The sequence below is a fragment of the Geospiza fortis genome, unplaced genomic scaffold (assembly GCF_000277835.1).
Source record: "Geospiza fortis unplaced genomic scaffold, GeoFor_1.0 scaffold139, whole genome shotgun sequence".
NCBI lineage: Eukaryota > Metazoa > Chordata > Aves > Passeriformes > Thraupidae > Geospiza > Geospiza fortis.
The window spans coordinates 1,482,377-1,502,080 of record NW_005054406.1 but is presented as its reverse complement, the minus strand read 5'-3'; the positions used below and the strand labels follow the sequence as shown (position 1 = coordinate 1,502,080).

General features: G+C 38.0%; 1 long non-coding RNA gene across 1 annotated transcript; it reads left to right on the top strand.

The window, feature by feature from the left end:
• The first annotated feature begins 10,128 nt into the window (after positions 1–10,128).
• Positions 10,129–18,213, top strand: LOC115948468. Its single transcript, XR_004082298.1, has 3 exons — positions 10,129–10,176; positions 17,754–17,886; positions 18,081–18,213. It is a non-coding gene; the product is annotated as an uncharacterized LOC115948468 (long non-coding RNA).
• Positions 18,214–19,704: the final 1,491 nt, after the last annotated feature.

The following is a 19,704-nucleotide window of genomic DNA, read 5'->3' as shown; positions in this document are numbered from 1 at the left end:
GGCTTAAGTTGCAACAAAGTTCGGTGTTAGGAAGCAAATTCCAGTGCTAAGGATTGAGACAACCAGGAAGCTAATGGCATGGGAGATTGTAAATGCTCAGTCTCTGGAGATTTTTAGAACAAACATCAGTCAGCTGGATATAAGCATAGTTCATTTTGCTTCAGAGCAGGGATATGGAAGTGATGTCCTCTTGAGGTCCTTTTCAGGCCTGTGGTTCTATTTTTTAAAGCTTCAAAGACTATCAGTCTTTAATGTGTTTCAAATGAATTAAATCATGTTCAGATAGTTGTGAAATATTCAAATGAAACCAAAGTTTCATTAAAACCTAGAAAGATAAATAAGTACACTAAATCTCTCAAGTAGCTCTTTGACCTCTTATGTTTTTCCTTTTGGTTTATTCCTGCCATAGTGCACAAGAAAGCTGCAACCTGATAAAAAAATACCTGAATAGCTAGCAGTGACTCAAACTCATCCAGCTGTGTTCATGTTTGACCTGCCTTTTCTTAAGCAATTTCATCTGATTTTTTTACCAGTCATTAAGCTTATTGACTAGTGTTTAGAGACCACTGAGTGACAAGCTTAAAGATAGTAAATCACACAGAAAGTCTTTGTAGAACTGAGATGTATTGCTTGTTTATGGTAGCACTTTTTCTGCAACACCTGGCCCCATCTCTGAACAGTGGATGTATTGACACCCAGCATATTGCATCTGAAAGTTGGAATTTGAATAGATTGTGCCAAGTAATGAAATATTAGGAAACAGGACATTTCCTAAATAAAGATTCACTACTACTTGCTTACTAGTCCCAGGTAAGACACAATTCTTTTCCATTTTTCAGTCAGTAAAATGCTTTGTAGCTTTCCTCCAGATTCAGCTGTAGCAGTCACAATTGACTTCTCAGGTGAAGTCAGCAGCAAGGGGGCAAGCTTCTTCCTCACCATTAGCAAATACTGTAATCAATAGGAATAATTTGCCCTCTTGAAAACAGGGAGTATTTTCTAAGGGGAAAAAAAATTAACTGTCCGCAGAAAATTGGGGCATAAGCCCTTTCCAGCTCAGCTAAGCACAGGGGATTCTTCACCTTGTACCAGAACATAAAGAAGGTCCTCTCTGTCTAGCTTTGCTATTCCATAGATAACCTTTTCTTTTTTTACTGAATGCAGATTTATTTAATTTTAACTTTTCAGTAAAACAGACTGCTACCAAAGAAAGAGTAACGAGACAAATCGGAAGTCTAAATAGCTAAGAATTTTCAACTTGCTAATCAGGAAAAAATAAACACTTAGGTTTAAAGGTAATAAATTCTGTCACACTGAAATCACATGATTACTATACACTTCATACTATCGAATGTAATACTTAAGTATTATAGATCCTGGTTTTGTGAACAGCTCAGACTTCCATTAACAGCAGTGAACTTGCACTTCTGTGCATTGTTACAATGAGTGAATTTATACCAGAAGAAAATCAGGAAATTCACAGTAAGGGCCAATACAATTAGTTACACAATGAATGGTGTAAAGTTGTCAGCCCATACATGTCTAAGTATGAACTTCGCAGAAGAAGCGGGAGCATTCCAACTTCAGTTAAACTATTCAGAGATATCAGGATTCAGAGCATTGTATTAACTCAGAAAAGAAAAGTAGGTTAAGACAAAGTGAAATATCAGATTCAAAGAAAAATTTTGAAAGAAATAGATTGAGTAGATGAGACAAACCAGAAAATCCCATATTTTTCAGCTGTACTATATGTCATAGGAAGAATATATTACCAAAATACTGTGGAGAAAATACTGTTTTGGAGAATAATTCTGTGCATAAGAACTTCTGGATTACATCTAACATTTGTCAGGAAATTCTGTACAGTCAGTTGTTATCATACATATTGCAAGGGTTCCATATTGCTAGAGTTCTGTACCTCCTTGGTGTTTCTTGTAGGCAGCTCCTCCAGACACTGACTCTTCCTTGTCCTCACAGTAGCCAGCTAGCTCCAGATCCCACCAATCCACTCTTTTATAACACTCTTCTTATTGGCTACATGTGTGGCCTGTCATCATCAGGCCTGCTCCTAATCTTTAGTAATTGGTTTTGCTGCAACTCTTTAGGGGATAAGATTGCATTCTATACTACCTTTATTTACTCATACTGTATCCCCCTGCAGTTAGTCACTTAGAGTTTGAGTCAGACAAAAAAAATGAAACCTTACTTTTTTTTTTAACTTTTAAACAAGTTTGGCTACTTCTCTTGTCTAGAGTAGATTCTGCCTTAGTAGACACAATGCAATGCTTCCAGAGGGAAATGCATCCCTCTTCTTAAACTCCTTTCTTAGGCACTTCTAAAGAATGATCTGTCCCATCATAGTTCTTTCCATGGTCCACCGAGGAAATCTAGAAAATTAACCAAGTTACCAAATACTACTAAAGGACAGCTTTCTCTAAAAGTCTTTCTGTAGATGTTTGTGAGGTTCCATGTCTACAACATTGTATATTTTTCCAGGTAATTAATAAATTGTAATTAAGCTAAATCTCTAAAGTAAAAGAAAGATTGGATTTCCATCAGTAGCAGTCTTCTAGACTCAAGTTTATGACTATCTTATTGCAGTTGGGTTTATACATTGTGCTGGCACAGCTTTGCTGGGGCAATGTGCAAACTAACAGGCGTGCTATAATAACCAAGCATGAAAGATGTTATGAACCTAAGTTAGTTCTACAGTACTATGAAGAATTAAAGATATTAGAAAACAGGAGAATATCATCTCCTCTGGGTGATACCATGGTACAGATTCTTGTGGTAGGGAGCCCTTCCTTGCTGAAGGACTTGCAACACCATGTGCACTGTAATATTTTTATTTGCTTTCAGAAACAGCTGAAGAGACAAAATAGTGTGATTTTGTGTTTCTCTGTATTAAAAGTCTATAAAAATCTGTTCTTTATTTGAAGTCTGTAAGAAACCACAAGCAACTCCATATGTGCCTTCCTTTTGTGCTACATTTGTCCTCAGTGTATAAAGTCGCCACAGGAACCCAGTGACAGACCTTGATTAACTGTGCTTAATCTATTTCCACAGAAAAATGGACCGAAGAAAGTGTTCTAAAACAAGATAATAAAATGTTATCATTTCTCCTCTCTCATTTTATTAAACATGCTCATCTTATGTGCAAAGTGAGCCTATCCAGTTGGCATCTTTGTGATGAGACAGAATGCATAAGGAAAAATTGGTTTTGAAACGTATGTTTACATATTTTATCTGCAATGGTAATCTTACTGACAGACATTTGTCAGTGATCATTCTTTGTTGTGGTAGAGTATAATTTTTGCTCCTTTTCTCTTTGTTACTGGAAACTAAATGGGAAAATAGATAACTGTAGAAAAGCCTGTAACTCTTTTTTTTTTTTTAACTACCATTCATCTCTAAGTCAGCTCCAAATGCAGGAATACCTCCCAATATCCATTAAGCCCTTTGTGACTGTATTTTTTGTTTTCTAGCACAAGAACAGAGATGTTCAATGAATTCAAGAGGGGGCAAATTTCATACTGCTAAAACAAAACGTTCACTCTGTAACAAGCCTTTAATTTTCATCAATGTCACAGAATGTTGTTGAAGGTTATAGTTGAGCAAGTTTTGATGGTGGTTAGATATTTATATGCCTAGCAGGAAAAGAAAAATCTAGTCTCAGAATATTTACTAACAACAATAGAATTTTTGAAAGGGAGATCAAAATTCACATTTCAGGCCTTAAGGAAATCAGGCTTAGGGAATAGGCATCAGCCATTTAATGAAGCATTTTTCTCATGGTTTGAATCACACAGCTTCCTGTGGGAAACTTGTTGCTAGCCCTCAGAGTCTGAGTGATGGACCTAGACAACCTGCTTTAGCAAGAGGATTCCTATGTTCTTATGTAAAACCCTGAGAAAATGCCAATAATGGTCTCTGCTGTTATCTACCCTCGTGCACACCATGTTTATCCCTAGGAAGACGATAGATGTGTTGGAGTAAGGAAAGAGCATTGGAAGCCTGGAGCTGAATTGGTCTTCTTTTATAACCAACAGAATGCAAAGAAGAAAAACAGTTCAAGGGATAACTTACAACAAACCCAAAAGTCACATCTTATTTTCACTCACAATAGATAAGAAAAATCCTTGGTATCTCTGGTGGGTTGACCATGTCTAACTACCACAGGCCCACCAAGCTTCTCAGCTGGACTGTGGACTGGGGAGAAGAAAATAAAATAAAAGACTTGTGGGGCGAAATAAGGATAGAGAGATCACTGTAATGGGCAAAACAGACTTGACTTGGAGAAATGAATTTAGTTTATCAACAATTAATAATGAGGTAGGATAAGAAGTAGTAAGACCAAATCTAAAAGCACCTTCCCTTCTCATCCCTCTTTCTGGGCTCAGCTTCACTCAGATTTCTCTACTTCCCACAAGAGGTGCAGGGGAATGGGGAATGGGGGTTGTGGTCAGTTCATTACAGATTGTGCTGCTCATTCATCCTTGCACACTCTGCTTGGTGCAGTGTGGGGTCCCTGCTACAGGAAAGTTCTCCAGGGTAAGTCCTTCATTTGGATTGTAGTTCTTCACAAACTGTTCCAGTGCATGTCCCTTCCACAGGGTGCAATACTTCAGGAACAAACTGCATCAGCATAGGTGCCCCACGGGGTCACAAATCCTGATGGCAAGCTGGGATCCAGAGGGGCTGCTCCAGAGGGGCCTCCTCTCTCTGTGGGCCACAGGTCCTGTTAGAAGCCTGCTCCAGTGTGGGTTTCCCATGGGGTCCCCCACAGGCTGCAGGTGGATCTCTGCTCCACCAGGGACCTCCTGCTGCCTCACCATGGGCTGCAGGGGAATGTCTGCACTGACCTTGGTGACTGCAGGATTATTTCTCTTACATGTTCTCAGTTCTCTCTGTGGTTGCTGTTGTGAAGAAGTTTTTCCCCACTTTTTATCTATGTTATCCCAGAGGTGCTGCCACTGCTGCTGGTGGGCTCAGCCTTGGCCAGTGTGGTGGGTCCTTCTTGGAGACAGCTGGTGTTGGCTTTTTGTACATGGGAGAAGTTTCTGGCAGCTTCTCCCAGAAGTCACCCTTGTAGCCACCCTGCTACCAAAACCTTGCCACATAAAGTCAGATACTCCAGGATCTTTTCACGTCCATAACATTTTTCTGTTACATCCATGTTATCATACATCCTGCATAACTGACACCAACTCAACTGCCACACCTCGCCTGTTGCACAAAGACCTCCAAGGGTGCATTTGATACATTTTCATCCTGATATGCTGTAAAAAACTTTCCAACATACTTTTTCTTCATGTCTGTGGTATTAATTTAGGACCAACACTACTCCATGTATTTCATTTAATTCCATGGACATACTCCATGAAGAACTACATACTCCATATATGTTATCGGTAGATATATATTTGTTTTTATATGATTTCATTATCATATATTATTAACTTGCATAATATATGCATTAAATATAGAATACTTAGTACATGTATTTTTGTACTGTTTAATATGTTATATGAAGTATAATCAGAGTTTGGTGAGACAACTGGGAAGCTAATCTGTAGGCATAGATCTGGAATGCCATCCGAAGCATTTCTGTAAGTATTCTCCAAATATTGAACCAGTTTTAGTTGTGTAAGTGTAGAATTTCTTCAGGATGAGATCAAGAGGCAGTACATAGTTGGCTAGAAAATAGGAGCCTAGTGGCAATAGGACAAACTGTCTGTCTTGAGCTGTAATCTTGACTTGAGCATTCTTCCAAGCTCCCTATTCATTTTCTTCAATGTTTTGTAAGCTTATACAAAAGATATTCTCCCTTTCTCTCCCCACATATTTTTCTTTTAAAAATTCTCTAGTTCCTTTTAGTTCCTTAATTTCTTTATTTTAAAGTTAGTTTATTTTCTTTGGTATCAATGCAAAATATGGTCTAAACTTGATCTTCAGTTGCTTCATTTGCTTCATCACTGGCCTTCCCTTGCTTTTTCCTTTATCAGCTTCATCCAAAATGCTGGTCTAGTAATCATCTACATTATGGACAACCTCTATTATGATCTGTTCATTAACCTCTCATTATCCCCATTCCTGACTTCCAAACTCTGCATAACTCTACTCTCATTATTGGCAATTTTCTCTGCAATTTCTTAACTTTGTCCTTGTATCCTCTAAGTCATGTGCCCTTCATTTTATTCTTTCATTCCTGTCTTTAGGCCTCAAATTTTGGGGAGTCTTTGAGTCAAAGGTGAACATATAAACCAAAAGTGAAAGTGCCTGCAATCAAAGAAACTTTCTATCATGAACAGTCATGGAAATCATAAAAAATCTACACAGTGAATTTTCAAAAATTGTCTTCACACTCCCTTTTATCTTTTCTGCCCTGTTAAAATACTTTGCATTTTTGGTTTCTAAGTTCTCAAGATATTATAAGAAGTGCATAGGCCTTGTAAGCCTACTTCCAGTACTAAGGTAGGTTAAGCCTAACATACGTGAGCAAGGCCAATATCTTGCTAAAGGCCAAATTGCAAAATATCATCAGAAATTAGATCAGATTAGATTAGATTAGATTGTAATATCATAAACCTGGATTATGTACCTGGGAAGATAATCTCAGATTAACATTTTCTATCAGATGTTCATGTCAAATTAAATACATTCTTTTCTACTCTAAAGCAGCAAGTTAGGAAAGCATTGCTCATCCTCCACTGAGATACAGTGGTATTATACTCAGAGAAGCAGGGAGTGTGCTTGTGTTCAAGGCGAAAAATATTTTCCTTTCAAGGTGCTGCCATGGAACACAATCAGGATTAAAATTCACTGTTGAGATCAGTAATAGAAAAGAGTACTTTCTTACAGTCAGAGGGAGTTTTCTTCTTCACTGCAATTGCAGCTGAGATAGGTGAACCAATACTGGCCTTCAGATATATTAAATTATGTTTCATTGATGGTGAAATCCAGTTTCCAGCTAATACTCCATTTAGTAGATGGCTTAAAGTGCACCTTAATCTGCATCGTGCCCCAAGTTTGACATTATTTGTGTAGGGCATCGCAGGTTGATAGTATTTTTTTTCTGCTGACAGGCACAGTTCTCTTCTCCATTAAAGCTTATGGATATTTATAACTCAAAGCGTTCTTGTAGTGGCTGGTAATATAGAACACTTCTCTGCAGTCCACTATTTGACAGTTTCTACTTACAGAGATCTAACTGATGAGAACATCCATAGCTCTTTTGGTTACTACATAGTTATGCCAAGGTGATCCTGATCCCTGAACTGGAGGAAGCAAAGACACAAAAACCTATTTTCTTACCCAAATTCACGTCAGAGTCTTTCTAGCAGCAGTACACACCACCTTACTGAGATAAATAGCAAATCAGCTCTAACTTCTTCATCACTTTTTCTTGTTTCTTCAAAATAAATGTAGACCTCCAACATCCCAGACTACAACACTGTCTGCATAGATATAAATCAAAGTACATATTCTTCATGCTTAAGAACATGGAAACAGTATAAAACTCCAGTGCATTAGGAAGCAGGAAATTAGATTTAGAACAAGGGAATCATTGGAAGGATCTTTAAATTATTTCATCCAACCTCCTACTAAAAGCAGGACTATCATATCCTAAAAGACCTTCATGAGAAGAGAATCCATAACTACTCTGTGTAATCTTAGTTCTGTGCTAAACCACCATTTCCCAGCATTCCAGTGCTGAAAAATGTATTCATAATGCCCTGCTTGAACCTTCCAACCTGTAGTTTGTGGTTGTTGCCTGTCAGCAAGTCCAGGTATAGAATAAATCACAGAATGGTTTGGGTTGCAAAGGACCTTAAAGATCATCTAGTTCCAACCCCCTGCAGTAGGGGGGGGATGCCATCCTCTAGACCAGGTTGCTTGGGGCCCCATCTGACCTGGCCTCAAGTACTGCTAGGAATTGGGCATCTACAAGTTCTCTGGGCAACCTGTTCCAGTGTCTCACCTCCCTCTGGGTAAAATATTTCTTGTAACATCTAGTTTATACCTGGTCTCTTTCATTCTAAAGTCATTCCCCCTCGTCCTGTTGCTATCTGCCCATATGAAAAATCCTCCCTCTCCCTTCTTTCTTATAAGCCCTCTTAAGATACTGGGAGGCCCAACAAGATCTCCCCAAACGTCTCCACTTCTCCACATTTAAGAACACCCCCACCTCTTTCAACCTTTCTACATAGGAGATGTCCTTTCTGACAGACCCTTTCCAGTTCCTCCACATCCGCCCTGAACAGGGGGACCAAAAACTGGATGCAATAGCTGAGATGTGGCAGCATGCAGTAGAAGTGAATAATAAGTTCCTTTGATCCTTTCTAGTAGAGAAAATTCTTCTTACTTATCCCAGTATGTGGTTTGCCTCCTATGTGATGAGAACACACGGGGGCCTTAGATTCCAGGGATTCCAGCCTGGGATTTACTACACCTGCATGGCCACTTGGTCATCTCATAGCTGTGTTGAATTATTCTGCTCTGGAAACAACTTTGAGCTACTCATGTGTGAGCTGCATGGACATCCTTTTGGCCCAGTTCTCCAGCGTCTTAAGATCAATTGAAACTTTAATACTTATTGTGTGAAGCAAATTTAATATCTTCTATAGGTTTACTGAGAATTATTTTTTCATCACTGAGGTTGTTGACAAAGAGACCAAACAGTTGTGGAGCCATTGTCACCCCACCTAGGTCTTGTGCTCATTACCAGATTCACTGGACATCACATGCCTGATTCCTACCCTCTGAGCACCAAAGTCTAGCCAATATTAAGCCTACCTAAAAGTCATTCAGACAACCTGTAACTTACAGGTGAGAGCGCTCTGAGAGATTTCCGAAGCCTCAGCAAAGTTAAGGTGTGTTATATCCACTATTACCCCTTCACTCATATTGCTAGTCACTTTATCACTGAAGATAATTGAGATAATAAGCATGATCAGTCTTTAGTAAACCTTTGTTACTTACTTGTCCTTTAATGTTTAACCTGAGACAGCAACGAAGCACCATGCAGTCGTTTGCTCACGCTGCCCAATGCAGGATGGGGAGCAGAATAAGAAGAGTAAAAAAATGAGAAAACCTGTGGGTTGAGATGAAGAAAGTTTAATAACAATAAAATAAACATCAATATTGTAAGGAAAATGAAAAAATAACAAAGAGAGAAAATAGAACCCAAGAAAGATAAGTCATGCAAGTGAATACAGTTTCTCACCACCAACTGACCAATGTCTAGTCAGTCCCTGAGCTGGGGGTCCCTCATCTTTATATGCTCCCCCATCTTTATATGCTGAACAAGACACCATGTGGTGTGGGATATCCATTTGGTCATTTGGGATCAGATGTCCTGGCCGTGTCTCCTCTCAACTTCTTGTCTACCCCCAGCCTCCTCACTGGTGGGGTGGGGAGAGTCACAGAAAATACCTTGATGCTGTGTAAGCACTGCTCAAGCCCTAACAAAAACATCCCTGTATTATCAACACTATTTTGGTCACAAATCCAAAATACAGCCCCAAACCAGGTCCTCTGAAAAAAAACCCCACCTCTATCTGAGCTACAGCCAGCACAACTATTTAGAAAAAAACCTCTAAAAATCTGTTTTTAGGGGTGGAGATGAATCTGAATAGTCTGTAACTCCCAGATGTTCCCTCCTACCATTTATAATGTTTGACATAATATTTTCTTTTTCTTTTTTTAATTTGTAAGGGACTTTTCCAGATTGCCTCAATTTTTTTGGTCGCAGGTAAGAAGCAGCTTTACAGTCACCTCAGCTGTGTGCTTCAGCAGTTTCAGATGAATCTCATCCAGGTCCAGGGGTTTTAGTACATCAGGATCCTTCAAGTAGCTCCTAGCCTGAAACGATTCCACTCTTGACTGCTCTGCTCCTTCCCAAGCTTGACTGGCTTGATGCAGTGATCTGGTCTCAGGCTTTTCCTGTAGGGACTGAAGTAGGGAGGTGGGGAAAACATCAAGTATTTCACTGTTATCTGTGTCATCCATCACTGGGCCGTCTCCTCCCTTTTGTCAACAGTGCCACATTTCCTCTGAACTTTTTGCTCTGAACCCTTTTCTGTGAGCAAACTGACAGAATTTCTTCTTGTTACTCCTTGTGTCACTAGGCAATTTCAACTTCAACTGGGGTTTGGCCTTCCATTCTTCTTCTACGTAAGTAATGTTTCTCTCTCGTGTCTATCCTTGATTGCAATTTCTTGTATGCTCTCCAGGTTAGCTAGCATAAATTTGATAATCATTAAAAATCAATGGTTTCACATGTTATTATATTGCTGTTTGCATTGCATTGGTTTTGTGCAGCCAGCGTTTGGTTGGTTTGTGTTCTCACGGAATGTTTAATAAAGTAATAGTGGATTAACATACATATATGTATATATTTATTTATTTGTTTATTTATTTATATATAAAGGCAGATGGATGAAAAACTCACCTGGTAAATCTGACCAAGGGCCTACAACAAACCTGTGGGCAGAAAGTCAAATTTTACAGGCAGTCAAAATGCATACACTCATTCTCATGATTCCTAATATTTTAGGTAGTTACTTTCAAATCAAAACATATTTATTTTGTCCTAGGGCTGTGAGTCCCCTAAAACTTCTGTCCATAGGAGCCCACAGTTCAAAGTTGCATGGTCATCCAACTGCCATTATTAATGTTTCACATGCACATTACAGATATATGAACCATTATTCCAGGCATTTTCTCTTGATCCTTGTTCCTGCATACCTCTCTCCAGCTGAGCAACTTGTTTAGAGTGTTTCTAGGTTTTTTTTGATCCCTTAGCTGAAAAATAGCATCCAAAGGAGACATTTCACCTAAGAATCCCTGAATCCTGTGAATTTAAAACTCCATTTTCACTCTATCAGCAACATTGTTTTTAGATTTTCTAACTATATCAGATAAACTGGATAAACTGGATTTTTTTTGCGAATATTTGTTTAAATATTTCATTTTCTTATGCTTTAGAAAAATACATTTTCTATTTTAAAGTGACATATCATGTCTAGAAGTTAATCTATCACTATTTTAGAGTCTAAAGTTTGAAGAGTGAAATGGATAGAAAATGCTTCAGCTACCCTGAGCTTTTTCTTCATTTATTTGGCTCTTAGATATAACATTTGTGACAACTAGATACATTTTTTTGACTCTTCCCTTCAGTTAAGGAACAAACTTAGGGAAGAATGAGAAAGTATTTTCCACTCACAACTTGAAGTATCTCTGCTGCCTGAAATCATAGACTTCTTGAGGTTGGAAAAGACCTCTAAGATCATTGAGTGCAGTTAAACTTCATAAATTTATTATGTTTACATTTAATTTGTCAATAATTAACACATGAATAGGAAAAAAACCCAGATTTTATTTTCCCTGTGCATTTAAATACATGGGGAAAAAAAAACCTGAGAAAAAGTGTTTTCTCGCTTCACTTTATATCTGTGTCCCTCAGATATTGGACATTTTAGCAAATAATCACATACCTTCTTTCCACTTCCCCAGGGAAGATGGAAGTTGCCCTTATGAAGTCTCTGATGAAGTCTTTGGGGGAATAAAATTCTTGGAAAGTTACAAGAAGGTCAGGCTGAAATGCCACAGGGCCTGTACCTAAAAGATGGCAAACATAATGCTAAAACATGCAAGAACCCATTCTTGCCTATTATATATATTTGTTTCTACATGCTTTTCTCCAGTATTATAAATACCATTTTAAAGCTCTTTTTTTTCCCACAGGCATGATTGAATGTTAATTACATGGAATCTGTGAGGATTTGTAATATATTTAAGACCTTAACTGGCTTTGAGATATTTGACAATTTGTTAAAAAGAAACAGAAATCCTATAGTCTTATGGTAAAAAGAAAGACCAAGAATATACCTTTCATGCTGACTTTAAAATACTAAAATGATTTTTTATATATATTTTGCTTCTGCACTATCATTGCACTGTGATAGGTGCCAGAGTTGATTAATGGATGTTAATTACTGGTGTATGGCTCAGCAAAACAGAATGAAAATCAATGTTAATGTGTCTTCACCTAAACTTTTAATAATGTGCCTCTGGAGGGCCAAATTCAAATAGCACCAGGCACCAACCTCTGCACAAACAGGTTAATTTATGATTCAAAATATATAACTACACAAATAGGGGTATATGCAACTCAGGAGCAGACATGCTGTAAATTTATATTAGAGAAAAATACTTATTTCAGCATTTCTTAAAAAGAAAAGAAAAAAAAAAGAAAAGAAAGAAAAAATTAATAATTTTCTCCTATCCTCTCTTTGTTTGTCAGTGGAAAATGCAGGATCGCTAAGGACAACACCAGTAGAAGAGAATTCCAGACACAAATCACTCAATCTCCAATTTATATGCTTTCTTTTACTTTGATTTTGAGGGCTTTAGAATAAAATTAGCTTATAAAAGTCAATGAAATTGTTTAGAAAAACTCAAGTAGATGGACTACAACATTAATGAGATATTTTAGAAGAAAATAAGAACACACTGATTCTGGTTTTTCTCATGTCACAAGCAGTTTTCAGAAAGCACTGATCTTACTATATCCATGGAACTTTACATTCCAGGTATCGAAGACTTGGCATGGTAAAAGGAAAAGCAATACTGAAAAGTTATCTTTTAGAAAAAAGACCATTTAGGTGTCAGCTGGAAGTAGTTGAATACTGAGATCAGGTTGAAAAAGCAGGCTTTTGGAAGACTTTGGAGGAGAGCTTATTTATTATTATTGCAATTTTCATATATTGCCAAAGGTGCAGAGAAAATGAGGTCACAGTAGAGAAGAGGCACAAAACTGCAATTTCTTTTGTATCAAAGTGACTCTCAAAGGCTTTCTTAAACAAGAGTGGAAGATGGTGTACTTATTCATTATTGCTTTAGGATCCCAAGCAGGAAAAGACAAGTAGCACATGGCTGAGGAAGCCACGTAACATTTCCCAGAACATGCTGGTGTCGATCCCATGCATTTCAACTCCTCAGGAATGCAGCCTAAGCTCAGCTAAACAGCCTTGGACTCCATGTCTTCAAAAAGAGATTCCTAAGGAGAGACACAGTGAAGGTCTTTAAGTTCTTGTTCACCTGCTCCATACAGCTCATGAAATAATTATTGTGTAGTTCTCATAACAAGGACTAGGAGTAGACAATAAAAACACCAGCCAAAGCTTGTAGAGTAAACAGATGATAATACCTTTTCACTGAGAGCATATCTATGCTGTGGAACTTATTTTTATAGCATATTGTCTGTTGCATGCCAAAAATACCAAGGGGGAATCAGACCCATTTGGATGAAGGCTGCATAGAAGGGTGTTAAATGAAGACCTGTGTATACAGTCTTAGCATCCCTAAGTGAGCTATTCTCAGAAAGTGGGAAAAAGCTAGTAGAATTATATTTGCTCTCTTACAGTGGATCCCTAAGCTTCCTTAGGGAAAAACTGGTCAGGTGGGCCTTTGCTCTCAGTCAGTACCAGTATTTTATACTAGGTATCCTTTCTCTTTGTGCTTTTGTCCTGACTTTTGTATACTTTTTTTTCGGGCAGAATTTGTCAAGAGGAGCATGAAAATGCAGATCTCAGATCTCAGTGACTGGCAGCCATATTGCCTTTTGCATTTTAAAATCTTTTTCCATTAGTTTTTATTGCTGAACAACTGTTATTAGATGGATTTGTTATGGTTCCTGCTTATGAAATTCAATTTACCATTTATTGTTTGAAATTTTAGATTTATTTCTGGATATATTGAGAAGAAATATTATGTCACAGATAGCAAAATTAGAACTACTTTTTTTTTTTTCTAATAGTAATATCGCTATTCATTTTAATAGTAGAATTAGTTTCCATTTATGGAACTTTTAATTTTTTGAAAGTGAGTATCTATAATTTCCTGGAAGAGTGAAAATAACAATGTCCACAATAGCCAACAGTTACTGTCCAAACCCCACATATTTATACTAAGGTGCTTGAAATATTTCTGTCCATTGTGTTCAGTTGAAAAGTACTGAAATAAATTGTTGTGAAAATGTGCTTGGATAAACTTTTGAGAACTAAATATCATAATCTTTAGACTACTTCTGGCCTGGGAGAAGGAGGAAGACATGCTATTGACAAATGCCACAATTTTACAACTGCTTTTCAATGAATTTTTAAAAATATCTCTATTTCAAAATATTTTATCACACCAAATTTTGATTAAAAATGTGGAATTTTTTTCATAATTACATGAGGCTTATTGTGCCAAGTTATTTATGTATTTCTAGTCCTCAAGAACCCTTATTGATCTGCAGTCAACATTACAGAGGGAAGTTTAGCAATTCATCCTGAATGCTGGTGCTAAAAACCCTTTTTAGAACATATTTAATTTGCCTAATTTTAAATGTGTGCAGCTCATGAAATTTGATCTGGAGAATTTAGAATCTCTTTTTTCTGAGCTTTTGAGGGGAAACCACAGGCACATTTAAATAGGAAGACTTGGAGGAGAAAAAAGGAGGCATGGTTATTGTGTCTGTTATGCAATATAATCTCTCTGTCTTTTAAAACATCTGGGTCCCAATTTATCTCTAAATAATACTTATTCAGTGTGTAGTAGACTTCAAATCACTTTGTGAAAGGGATAAAAATCATTATCAGATGAAAGACAAGGAAGTGATTTGTCCAGAATTTTGCACAGAAAACAATACATATGTCCTAAATTTAATCAAGTCGCTAAATGACCCCAACTTTCTGAATTACCTCGTAATTATAAATCAATTCCTAATTCCCGCTCAGCTGTATTGCAATGCTTTTAAACCCAGACCATAGTACTTTCTTGTTTCGTGAGGGCAAGGATTAGCAGGATACAATGTGTCCATGATTCTTTATTAAGCAGTAATATTCATGATTGTTTTTGTTAAAAACATAAAATACACATGGCTGATAACTCTAAGGGTTAACTGTGGCCTATAGGCCCAGAGTGTTTGGATACCCTTTGTCTGTGCGTTTTTACACAAATACATACGATTGAACATATATCTATATAAATGTTTATATATGTTCATGTACATAAATATATGGATGTACACAGTCATATAACACAGTAACACAAATAATGAGTGATATCTGTAAAGCTGGCAAGCCTTGACTGGAAATCTCAGTATAAGTCAAAAGGATTATTAAAAAGTTAGAAAATATGATAGAGGGTTATTTTTAATATAAATATAAAATTGTAATATAAAATTGTTAGTTTGCTAAAGTCTCATTTCAGGTTTCTACAACTAATCTATCATTGACAGTTTTACTTTTTTGTGATTACTGAGAATTTCTGACATTTTTGGAACTATTTTTTTAAACTTCTTTTGAGGCTGTTAAGCCACTATTAATTGTAGTCTCCTTTTAGGATTACTTAGAGACATCTTCTATTCTTCTTTAGAATAAGAATTCCAAAGGATAGTCAGTCTTCTACCAGGAATTCAAATCCCAATTTCCCCAATCTGAAGACACTACTGTCTTTTGAGATCACTTTTTAAAACAATGGCACCCTGAGGCAATGGGCCAGAAGCAATAGTGTCTGCAATTAGTGTCACATTCAATCAAGACCAGGAGTATAATGTGTTTTGTTTTTACAGAAACCTTATCGGCTATGTAACTCAGTGTTATGATGATGTTTTAAGAATTCCCAAGTCATATACCCCGAAAAGGTCTTACAGTATCTTAAGGAATTAGAACAGAAATTGAATTTATGTTTAAAGAAGTTTGCCAGAGAAATTTAGCCTTTGAAAAAAAATAAAATTTGGTGGTGAAACAAGAGAGTAGCATTTCTGTGGAAAAAAGCAGTGGCTCAAGGGATATTAATATGTTCAGATGGCAGTAGAAAGCGCAGGTTAATTTCTATTATTGAGAGAAATTTCTATATTTTAACTGCTCTTCACCCCGAAAACCTTGTGTCCAACCGACGACAGAACAGAAAGTGAATTTATGTTTAAAGAACTTTGCCAGAGAAATTTAGCCTTTGAAAAAAAAAAAACTTGGTGGTGAAACAAGAGAGTAGCATTTCTGTGGAAAAAAGCAGTGGCTCAAGAGATGTTAGTATGTTCAGATGGCAGTAGAAAGAGCAGGTTAATTTCTATTATTGATAGAAATTTCTATATTTTAACTGCCGTGAAAGCTAAAGTTTTCCATCAGGATCCCACCCTGTGAACATCTCTGAAGAATTTCTCCTTCCCCACATGGGATGTTTCTGTCCTTCCAGTTCTCATGTGCTCTCCTGCAAGATGCACCCTCCCTTCTCAAGACTCTACCTGACCCAGGATGCAGCATCCAAAGTCATGCTTGGTACTCAAAGCTAAATGAGGGCATTCTGCTCTACATATGCCAAAGTGGGTGCTTGGGTTTGAGCCTTACTTTGCTTGCAGTTCACACTGTCAAGCTTTTGTCTCCTTACAATTGTAGCTTTTAGTTGTGACTTTCACAGCCAAATAATCTGGGTATGTAAATAGTACCTTTTGGTATGATGCCTCTTGGAAGGACATTACCAGGACAAGAATTTAAGTACTGAGAACCAAAAATTAGCAGTGGAGAGAGAGTGCACAACTTTTAAAAGCATTTTTCAGATGTATTTGACTCCTTAAGTAATCTTATACCTTCACAGAGCAAAGTCAGAAAACTTAGATCAAGCATTTTCAACAATGGATTAATTAACCTGCGTCATTATTTTGAGCAGAAATAGGTTATTAAGCACTCAACAATAGAGGCATCTCCCGTATCTCAGTTCTGGGCTGAGGACCCCAGAACTAAAAGCAGAACTCCAACTGGGGTCTCACCACAGTGAAGTAGAGGAGATGGGTCACCTCCCTGAACCTGCCAGCCATGCTGCTTTTTAAGCAGCCCAGGTTACGGGTCTGCAAGTGCACATTGCCAGCTCACATCCAGTTTTGCACCCCCAAGTCCTTCTTGGCGGAGCTGCTCTGGATCTGTTCATCCCCCAGCCTGGACTGATAACCAGGATTGCCCTGACCCAGGTGCAGCACCTTGCACTTGACCTTATTGAACATTATGAAATTCCCATGGGCCACTTCTCAAGCTTGTCCAGGACCCTCTGGATGGAATCCCATTCTTCAGGTGGTCCAGCCCATCACTCAGCTTGGTGTCGCCTTCAAGCATGCTGAGGGTCCACTCGATCCCTTCATCTGTGCCACTTATGAAACAGTTTTGGTCCCAATGCAGACCCCTGAGGGACACCTCTTGTCACTGATGTCCATTTGGACATTGAGCTGTTGACCACTGCCCTCTGCATGTGACCATACAACCAATTCCTTATCCACTGGACAGCCCATCCCTCTCTCTCCAATTTAGAGAAAGGGATATTGTGGTGTACCCTGCTAAAGTCCTTACAGAGTCCGAATAAAATGTTTTACAGTGTGTAAAGAAAAAAAAGGTAAATGTCAAAGATCTTAGTAGAGATTATGATATTCTATTTTTACATATTAAGAAACATTTTCTTTTTTTTTATTCAATTGATGTTTCTTCTTCATTCCCTAGAAAGAAGAAGAAAAAGTGTGCTTAGACCACACTTTAAGGTTCTTTAAAATCGTGGAAAAGCAATAGGAGTAATTCTGTCTGACAAGCAATATATGAATTCATTCATTTGGTATTTTTGAGGATGCTTAAGTCCCAAGAATAGGTGCAACAACTAGTTACTGCATAAAAGTACTGTGAAATAAGCTGCATTTATATGTCATTTATTGTGTTTATTTTGAGGAATCCACCAATTGTGACAACTGTTGATAAAGTTAACATTACACAGATGTCCATGGACTGGAACTTCTTCAGAAAAAAGCCAGCTATATCTTTCTCATAGACTTTAAAAATGACATCAGCAGAGATGATAAAGGTAAGTCACTGTTCAAGTATGAAATTGGCTTTCTTTAAAGATTTTAATAATTCATAATCTTGTTTTTAATCCTGTAAAAGGGTATTGTTACTTGTAATTTCCCATTGGAGACAAGAAAAGAATAAAAAGGAAAGGACTTCAAGTGATAATACAAGCAACTTAGGTTTTACGTGTTTTGGCTTTTTTTTTGACAGGACTCAAGAGGAGAAAAAAAAGTAATGTATCATAGCCTCAAGGGAAAGCAAACCAGCTGTCAGCTTGAAGGAAACATTGGTTAAATTATCTCCTATAAAGCTTTTGTTAGACTGCAACAGCAAAGAAGTCCCGACATGCTTTTGCATACACAGATTTTATTGCAAATCATCTCTGCACACTTATGTGTGCACCAAGTGGACCTATCTCATGGGTCATATACATGGTCCTACCTCAACTGCTAAGTTAAAAAGACCTTTACTCTCTCAGCTCCTACCAAGTAACACTATCCTCAGTCAATTTCTTTATTTTTCTATCCCTCTTCTGTTGTCCTCCCTTAGCAATACTGTTCTTCTTCTTTAGCACTTTTTTGCACACTGTGAACAGTTTACACTTCTGTGCTTGCAATCTTATTCCAGTTTTTCATTCCCCCTAAGCAAATCTCATCAATCAATGAGCAAAACCCCAAGGTGATACAAACCAGATACATTCTAAAAATAAAAAAATAAATTCAGATCATCAGCATCCTTAGTTTCTCAAACACTAACCCATACAAAGTACCCAATAGAGGTGACTGCTTTCAGCGTGAAAAGCCAAACTGCATGCTGTAAAGGATTAGGTCTGATACGTGTTCAGCCTTGCCTCAAGCAAATGTTTCTTCTCTTTCTTACTTACAGATATTACTCCACTCTAGGTGAGCCAAAAACTGTGAAATGAGGCTGTGCAGAACAGAGTTTTGTCATTCTGTTTGTCTTCAGTTGGACCAAGAATTATACTATGTCTTGGGAAGCCACAGGCTAAGATTTTATCCAGGCCAAGTGCCTGTTCTGCCTTCAGTGAGACTTCTCACATGCAGCCACAACTTCCTTTTGGTTGTATCTTTCCAGTTATGTGCACTGCACTTAATATCTGAATCTGCCTGGGAAATTCAGGCTTTAGATCCCATCAGCATGGTACCTTGCACCTCAACATAGTCTGGCCAGCACGTGAGGGAGGGGATTCTGCCCCTCTGCTTCTCTTTGGTGAGACCCCAACTGCAGGGCTGCATCCAGCTCTGGGGTCCCCAGCACAGGAAGGACATGACCTGTTGGAGCAAGTCTGGAGGAGGTCACCAAGTTGTTCAAAGAGAAGGAGCACCTCTCCTGTGGAGAAAGGCTAAGAAAGTTGAGTTACTCAGCCTGGAGAGGAGAAGGCTTTGGGGTGACATAATTGCACCCTTCCAGTACCTGAAGAGAGTCTCCAAGAAAGTTGAAGAGAGACTATTTACATGGGCACATAGTGACTGGGCAAAGGGGAATTGCTTCAAACTGAAAGAGAGTGGGTATAGATAAGATATTAGGAAGAAATTCTTTACTGTGAAAGTGATGAGGCACTGGAATAGCTTTTCCTGAGAAGCTGTGGATACCTCAATCCTGGAAGTGCTTAAGGCCAGATTTTATTGGGCCCTGAGCAACCTGGTCTAGTGGAAAGTGTCCTTGCCCATGGCAGGGGAGAAGGAGCTAGATGACCTTTAAGGTCCCTTCCAGCCCAGGCCATTCTATGATTCTATGATAGGTATTTTCATTCTGCCACAAAATTCCCTTTGCAGACCATGCTGAGACGTATCTTAGACAATGGACTGCATTT